Below are 8,250 nucleotides of genomic sequence, written 5' to 3'. Positions count from 1 at the left end.
ATTTTAAATATTTAATTCACCTTTATTTTTCTCCAAAAGATAATTTGTTTACCCAATGCTACTTATTGATGCCACCTTTTTGTACATAATATATTCTTATGTACACATGGGTATGAGTCAACATTTTCTCTTCTGTCCCACTAACCTATTTCTTTTGATATCAATTACTTTATTAAATTTTGGTACAGGAAATTCTCTTTTATCACTTTTCTTTTTTCAGAACACTTCCTAGATATTTTCACACATTTATTATTGCAGGTGATCTTTGCATCATTTCGTAAAATTAAAAAAAAAAAGAACAATGCTTTGGAGTATTTATTGTAAGGAGACTAAATTAATAGCATAATTTGAAATAATTTGATATATGGTTCAAAATGGTATAAAACTGGCCTCCTTCATCTTACAATAGTGGGCACAGTACTGTTCACTCATTCCCGGCTAAAAGAGCCAACATTTAAATATACAACAGTTGCTATAAGAAAAACTGTAGACTATATTTTTTTCCTCTTGTCATTCTGTGAAGTAATATAAAAGAGAATTAGTCATAATAAGAAAGGTAGTTCTAATTTGAACGTATTTTTTAAATGCTTTATTAGTCCTGAGATTAAACTTTGATTCAAGTTAAATCACAATAAACAGTTTTCAGTTCATCTGTCAGAAGTATCAAACCAAGAAATTCAATGTGCTCATGTGATACTAAATGGCAACAGCTGCAACTAAACAGGCTAATTCTTCATTTATGAGCCAAGAGTAACTTTGACACCCAACAGAGACATAATTTTAAATTACAATTTAAAGTATAATAACTTTAGATTATTTGGTCTAATTCTTAACTTCTCAGCCAAGAGTAAGTTTGACATCCAACAGAGACATAATTTTAAATTATAATTTAAAGTATAATAATTTTAAATTATTTGGTCATATGTAACTTAGTGAAAATATTTGGGCCTTCTTTTTTCCACTGGATCCTACAGAGAGTGCACCCTGTATCATAAATAAATAAAAGGGTGTTGCTTTACGTATGTCATCATCATTTCATAGAACTTTTTGAGGGAACACAACACAACAATTGAATCAGAATCCACTCTAGAGTTCATTTCCATGCCTTCAGAGTTAAATCATGAAACACTCCTGAAACACAATTCAGAATTCTGATTTGTAAAAATAGTTTCTATAAACATTTCAATTTTTCTGCAGTATCACAACTACAATTTTTCCTTTTGCTGTTTGAATAAAGTCTAATTTGCTTCTTATTTTGTCTATCAAATAAGTACAAAAAGTTTAAAAGTTAAGTCTGAAAAATTCAGTTGACAATATCTACTTCAGGGTACTTAATGCACATTTTTAACCTTGAAAGCAGTTGATGACCATATGCAATGCTAGTATCTTTCATTAACATATCTTAAGATTGAGACTAATGCTGAGAAATTATCTTAAAACTGACCTAACTTTATACAACTAGGAGACATGACAATGCCTGTACTGCTACTTAGGACTAATTTTCCTTTCCTTTTAAATTATTTCTCATAAATGTCTCTGATTTCTAAGGAAGAATTTGCTTCCTTTTGCTGGGAGGAAATTGTATCTAGTTTGACATGTAACAAATTATTTTTCTGAATGTAACTATCTAAATTAAGTGCCCTAAAATTTCTTTTTCTTTATATCAATGACAAAGATTTAAAACTACGGGATTAGAATACACACACACGCACATACATATACATGTATATGTATTTCATAAGTCTTAAACTTTATTTGTGATCATTATATATGCAATTGTGCAGGATTTCATGTTTTCAAAGTGAGTTTACGATTCAGCCTTAATCAAATTCTATCAAATTTAAGTGAATGTGAAATAAAACTTCCACTGAACCAGGGCACCAGTTCCTGGGCCTCATGCTCTGGAACCTTCTATATTGCCAAGGCAACACAGGCTGGATGCTTTTGTGTCACTGCTTATGTAGGCTTCCCATCTGCGATAGAGTTGACTGGTATAGAAAACATAGAATGAGGGACTAAGGTACTCTGCCACTAACTTTCTCTCTGATCCTAAGGAAATGTCCTCCTCTTTCAAAATGAGGTTGACCTAGATGGTTTTTGTCATTCTTTTTACCTTAAAACTTATTTTTCAAAAATTGAAAAACTAATTTTAAAACAAATTTCACTGCAGTATAAACATTGAGGGTAGAGGAGAACACAGAATAAGTTGTCTCTAAGCCCTGCAGTTCTCTAAGGATAGTCTTGGATGTGTTTCATCCCATCAACCTTAGATATTCCTATTTCAGAGCTGAGAGAAAAAAGAAAAAGTTAAGGAACCATCCTAAGATTACTTAGAGTTGGAATTATATTTAACTGTAGTTACAAATTAGATGTTTATTCTAGACAGCCATGATTCTGCTCAAAAAGCAGATGAATTTTTTAAAAACAATTAGAAATGAACCTTTGGTGAAGGATCAGCCTCCACACTGTATCCATGTGGAAATTTTTTCACTTACACAAAATTATATAACTAACTGGTAACCGTCAGAAATAAAATGCATTATGTTTCTTAATTCCAAGGCCAATGCTCTGTTTACTTCTATTATATCAGTCTCTTTGGATATAAGTTAAAGGTATTTCATATCAATGAGTTATACACTACACGCGGTCCTTGGGTTACAAACGAGATCCGTTCCTAGCTGTGTCTTTAAGTCAAATTTGTAGGTAAGTCGGAACAGGTGCATACAGTTCTTATTTAGCCTTACTTTAGTGCGAGAAGAGAGCCCTGGTGGCACAGTGGTTAAGCGTTTGGCTGCTAACCAAAAGGTTAGCAGTTCGAATCCACCAGCTGCTCCTTGGAAACCCGATGGGGCAGTTCTACCCTCTTCTATAGGGTCCCTATGAGTCGGAATCCACTCAGTGGCAACAGGTTTGGTTAGTGCAATGGGTTTGGTTAAAAGCTGTATGTGCAGCAAGCGAAGGTGATTGTGATGAAGAATTTATTGCGAGTAGAGGTTGGTTCAATTGTTTCAAAGTGAGGGCAAATTTATCTAACATTAAAAGGCAAGTATAAATTGTCCATAAATCAGTCGTTGGTAATCCGAGGGCTTACTGTAATATAAATTACAGATGGGTCATTTCCCCCACTTTTTAAACAGATTTCAATCACTCCCATTTTAACAGAAAAGCCCTTCAGTGGTTTTCGACCCTTACTGTGCATCAAAATTACTTGAAGCTCTTAAGAAACTTGTCAACCCCCAGGCCCTACCTGCAGAGATTCTGATAAATTGATGCCTGTCTGGGCATCAGTATTTTGGGAAAGTTCCCTGGGTGACTCTAATGTGAGAGACCCATAGTCCTGCCTCCTCCTATGTCTTCCTCCACTCCCCAGCTACTGCTTTTTCCTCTTGAATTCACAGCCAAACGCAAAGCAAGCCCATTGCCGGTGAGTCAATTCCAACTCATAGTTACCCTATAGAATCGGCAGACCTGTCTCGTAGGGTTTCCAAGCCTGTAAATCTTTACGGAAGCAGACTACCACATATTTCTCCGGCAGAGCCGCTGGTGGGTTCCAACAGCCAACCTTGCAGTTGGCAGCCGAGCGCTTTAACCACTGCACCACCAGAGCTCGAATTCACAGCCGGACTTTTAAAAATTTTAAAAGACGGAACATAACAATTAATTACTCTAAAAGTGATGCAAAATTTAGAGAAAAGGGTAAAGAAATGCAAATCCCTTAGCTAAGCAAGTCCCTTCTTAAGGAACCCTCCATGTTTATTGTGATCACTGCGCTATTCCATGCGGCCACTTTCACGCTTATTGAGAATGGTCTACACTTGCAGTTTCCATTTCCTCCTTTCCCATTTACACCTCAACATACTCTAGCATGATTCTATCCCCACCACTTGCTTGTGATTACTGCCACCAAGCCACCAAAGACTTCCTATTTGTCAAACTCAATGAACACTTTTAAGTCCTTCACTTACTTGGCTTCTTTAGTATTAACCGCATCCTATTTCTGGGAACTTTCTCCTTCCACTGCTTATGATCTCCTGTCCTACTTGCTCTTCTTTCTCTGGCTTCTCTTTCTCAGTCTCCTTTGAAGGACTCTCTTCCCATACCTGGTCCTAGCTTAGTTACCGTCTCTTCTCACTTGGTAACAAATCCACTCCAAAAGTTTCAAATACCACTTACGTATGGTGATAATTCCCAAACCTCAGTCTCCATCCCACATCTCTCCTTGACTTTGACATCATTTATCCACTTGCCCCCAGTGTCCCTTGATCTCCATACCCCATCATCTGCACCAGTGACTCAGGAGCCATCACAGATTCTTCCTTTGACACCTCACACTTACTCACCGAATTTATTTTCTATACGTCTCAAATATACCCCTTTCCCATATTATATCTTATTTCTGATCCTCATCACTTTTCCCATGATTAGTCTTTGACTGGTAGTCTTGACCTTCTTCAATTTCTCCAAACTGATTTAAAATCCAGACCCAACTGTCACTTTAATTATCTTCCCACTCATAAAATCCAAACTTGTTAATATTTATAAACCTATTCACATTATATAAACATACATATATTTTCCAATCTTAGTTCAATAGTCCCCCCCACCCCCTGCAGTACAACAGATTTCTCTTTATATATGGCCTTTCTGGACCTGGGTTTATAATTCTGCCATAAATGATTGGTTGGACCACAGTCTGCCCTGTGATTGGTCTATGTTATGCACCTTGCAGGGATTGATCAATTTGCTATGCAAATAGTGGTGTGTAAAACCATTCAATAGAATTGACTGACTTGTCGTTCAGCTTGGGCATTGGCCAGTTTTGCCATCCTGCAAGGCTTATGTAAGGGGCAATCCCACAGAGATTCAGGGGGGACCTCACTACCATCAAGAAGAGTCTGGAGCAGAGTGCATCCTTTGGACCCAGGGTCCCTGAGCTGAGAAACTCCTAGACCCAGAAGAAAGAGCTGTAACATTGAGGATGGAGAGACAGTGGGCTGGGTCAGTCCATGGAGGGGGTGCGGCTGTGGTAGGCTTGCTGGCGCAGAAAGAGAGAGACCTGAGCACCTTCGGGCACTTGTCGGTGGAGCTAAAAGAGCTGTAACACTTGCCCTGGCAAAGGCAGAGACCTAGAGGGACCCAGCAGCAGAATGGCCTGGAAGACGGACCTGGTGGCAAAACAGCCCAGAAGAGGGGGCTGGCGGCAGAGAGAGTGAGAGGCCTGGAAGAGGCCTGGTGACAGAGCGGGCAGTAATGGCAGAAGGCTCCTGCTAGAAGGGCAGGAGCCACGAGGGTTGCTACACTGGCCAAAACTGGGCCAGTTAGCAGTGGAGAAGCCAACTGCAGGGAGGCTGAACGCAGAGAAGGGAGCGTGCATGGCCCAGAGAAGAGCTTGCTTGTGGGCATGGCCGAGAAGCTGAGAGCTGTCCTAGCTGGAAGCTGTCCTGATTGACGAAGTTGTTCCTGTCTCCTGACTTATCTCCTGGTACTTCTAAGTTGATCCTGATCTCGAGTTATAGTCTGTTACTTCCCTAATCAACCACATAACTGTAAGTATGGTCTGTGAGTTTTGTGTGGCCAATGCAACGAATTATTGAACGCAGCAGAGAAGTAGAGGGAGCTGTTGGGGGTGGCGGGGGATGGGGGGAGCTCGTATCAGAAATCATGAAAAAGTTCAAGAGCGGAGGTATGTGTTTTTGTGCTGATCCTGATTCTCGTCCCTTCTCCTTGTGAATCTACACAGGATCTGATAATAGCTTACACCCCCATTTGCCCTGTATGCTCCAGCTGCTCTTTCATGCTTTTGTCTTTGGAATATCTTTCCTCTTCCTCTTCCCTTGGACACTTTGCATTTATCCTTCCAAACTCAGTTCAGTTATGACTGTGGGACACTTTCCAACTTATTCTTTCCCTCCCTCCCCCCAGTCCTTCTGTCCCTGATACAACTCCTGTTTCTACCGTATCCTCTAAGTATAAACCTTTATCGTGGACCTGATCACACTTTGTTGCGTCTGCTCCTTTATTACCAGAGGAGAGTTCCTCTAGTAGTATTTTTATCTCTGTAACCCCAAAGCCTGGAGTCCCTGCATGGTGCAAATGGTTAACACACTTTGCTGCTAACTGAAAAGAATGGAGGCTCTAGTCCACCTAGAGATACCTCAGAAGAAAGGCCTGACAATCTACCTCAGAAAAATCAGCCACTGAAAATCCTATGGAGCACGGTTTCTACCCTAATTGGGGTCGCCATGACTCAGAATCAACTCAACAGCAAATGGTTTTAACCCCAAAGCCTAGCATAGGGCCTAATATTTAGCTGGTTTTCTACTCAATTAATGACTGACCGAATGGCAATTTAGAAAACACAAATCTTATTTTCTCACTAACTTGTAATATAAGCAGAGAACTATACTGATAAAAAGAAAATTGGCATCATAAACCACAAGAATGAAATAATCTTAAAATCAAATGTTTATGGATAATTCAGAGCATGTGAATTTAAATAACAAGTCTATTTTATATGCTAGCTTAAAAAATTAAGAGACCCAGTAGTGGAGGTTGTAGTGAACTAATGGTGTGGGAGCTGGGGAGAAATTTACTAGACTGAAAAATTCATTTCCCCCAAGGATACATTTTACAGCTTTCCTTGGCCAAATTTGTTCTCTCAGTTTTTAGAAAGCTACTGGTCCACAGAAATGGACAGACTAAATGACGTTTAAAAATAGTAGCGGCACAAACAACAATGCACCAATACATACTACATAAATAAAGGGATAAATTTCTTGTCTGCACAACTTGCATCTATTAGCTCAATGTTTCTTAATCTTTTTTTGGACAGAGGCCCCTTTGAGAACCACGTGCCTTATAGACCTTACCTGCAAAAACCACCACAAGAAGTAGTTCAAAAACAAATCTTCTTTAGAAAACTTCCCCTAAATCCCCCCAAATTGAATGATTTCTCTAAGTCCTCTTTTCAGCAATTACAGTTTGTGCTATAGTAATTGGTGCACCAATTTTTATCCTGTAAATAGTGTGTAGTTGTTATTTGTGTGTATGTTGTCTCTCCAACTTCATTGTGTGCTCTGTAAAGCAAGGAGTCAGGTACTTTTAATATCCTTCCCCAGGTCTCCTACTATAACCCATAAATGACGTTCTCTAAGTAGTCTACCAAATACACGCTCAAATACTGAAACTACTTCTCAGTTCCTAAGAAAAGGTTGGTTCCAGGTAATAGTAGCTAATGCATATTGAGAACTTACTACCTACTAGGTTATTACTCTATGACTTTAACTTGCAATAATCTAATTCTTGCAATTACCCCCATGAGATAGACTAATATCTTTATTTTGCAGATGAGGAAACCGAAGCAGAGAGAGAAGTAACTGGTCTAAGATCATAAAACCAGGAAGGGTGGTGGGGAGGCACTGGGATTTGAAATTGGGAAGCTGGCCTCAAGGAGTCCCTTGGTGGTAGAAGCAGTTAAGCTGTTGGCTGCTAACCAAAAGGTTGGTAGTTTGAACCCATTCAGAGGTGCCTCAGAAGACCTGGCTATCTGCTTCCAAGAGGTCATAGCCTTGAAAATCCTATGGAATGCAGCTCTTCTCTGCAACACATGGGGTTGCCATAAATTGGACTCAGTGGCAACTGGTCTGGTTTTTTTAATTGGCCTCAAGACGGGATGCACAATACTGCATTACATTGCCTCAAGCACTTGAGCTGAATGCCTATCAACTGGGATGTTTTAATAACAGGAAGAATTCTACCATCCCAATGAAAGGAATGTTAAGTCCATTTTTTTTTTTTTTTAATTTTAGTGCAATTTTCCTCCTTCTTTGGCTTTATCACCACCACTCCCTCTCCTCCTCATTCTACCCACATCAGTCCCCACCACAGCTCTCTATCGCCACCAAGGTAATCCATCTAAAACTACTTAATCCTTTATGGGGAGATACACATATTCACAAGCACACTCAAACTCATATACATACATGCATATAAAAGAGAGGACATTTTCTGAAAAATGGAGTATTTTTATACACTTTTCTGCATCTTGTTTCTTTTACAAAACAATTATTTCCTGGAAACCCCTCTATCTCACTAATAACATCTAATTCATCCTTCCTAATAGCTGCTGTCTTCCATGGTGTGGATGTATAATTTATTCAACCACTCCTCTCTAAACTGTGCTTTGTTTCCAGTTGTTTGACACTAAGAACAATGCTGCAATTAATTCAAGGCATCAGGAAATGCCAGTAG

The sequence above is a fragment of the Trichechus manatus genome, unplaced genomic scaffold (genome assembly GCF_000243295.1).
Source record: "Trichechus manatus latirostris isolate Lorelei unplaced genomic scaffold, TriManLat1.0 scaffold00009, whole genome shotgun sequence".
NCBI classification, from domain to species: domain Eukaryota; kingdom Metazoa; phylum Chordata; class Mammalia; order Sirenia; family Trichechidae; genus Trichechus; species Trichechus manatus.
This window is presented reverse-complemented; position numbering follows the sequence as displayed.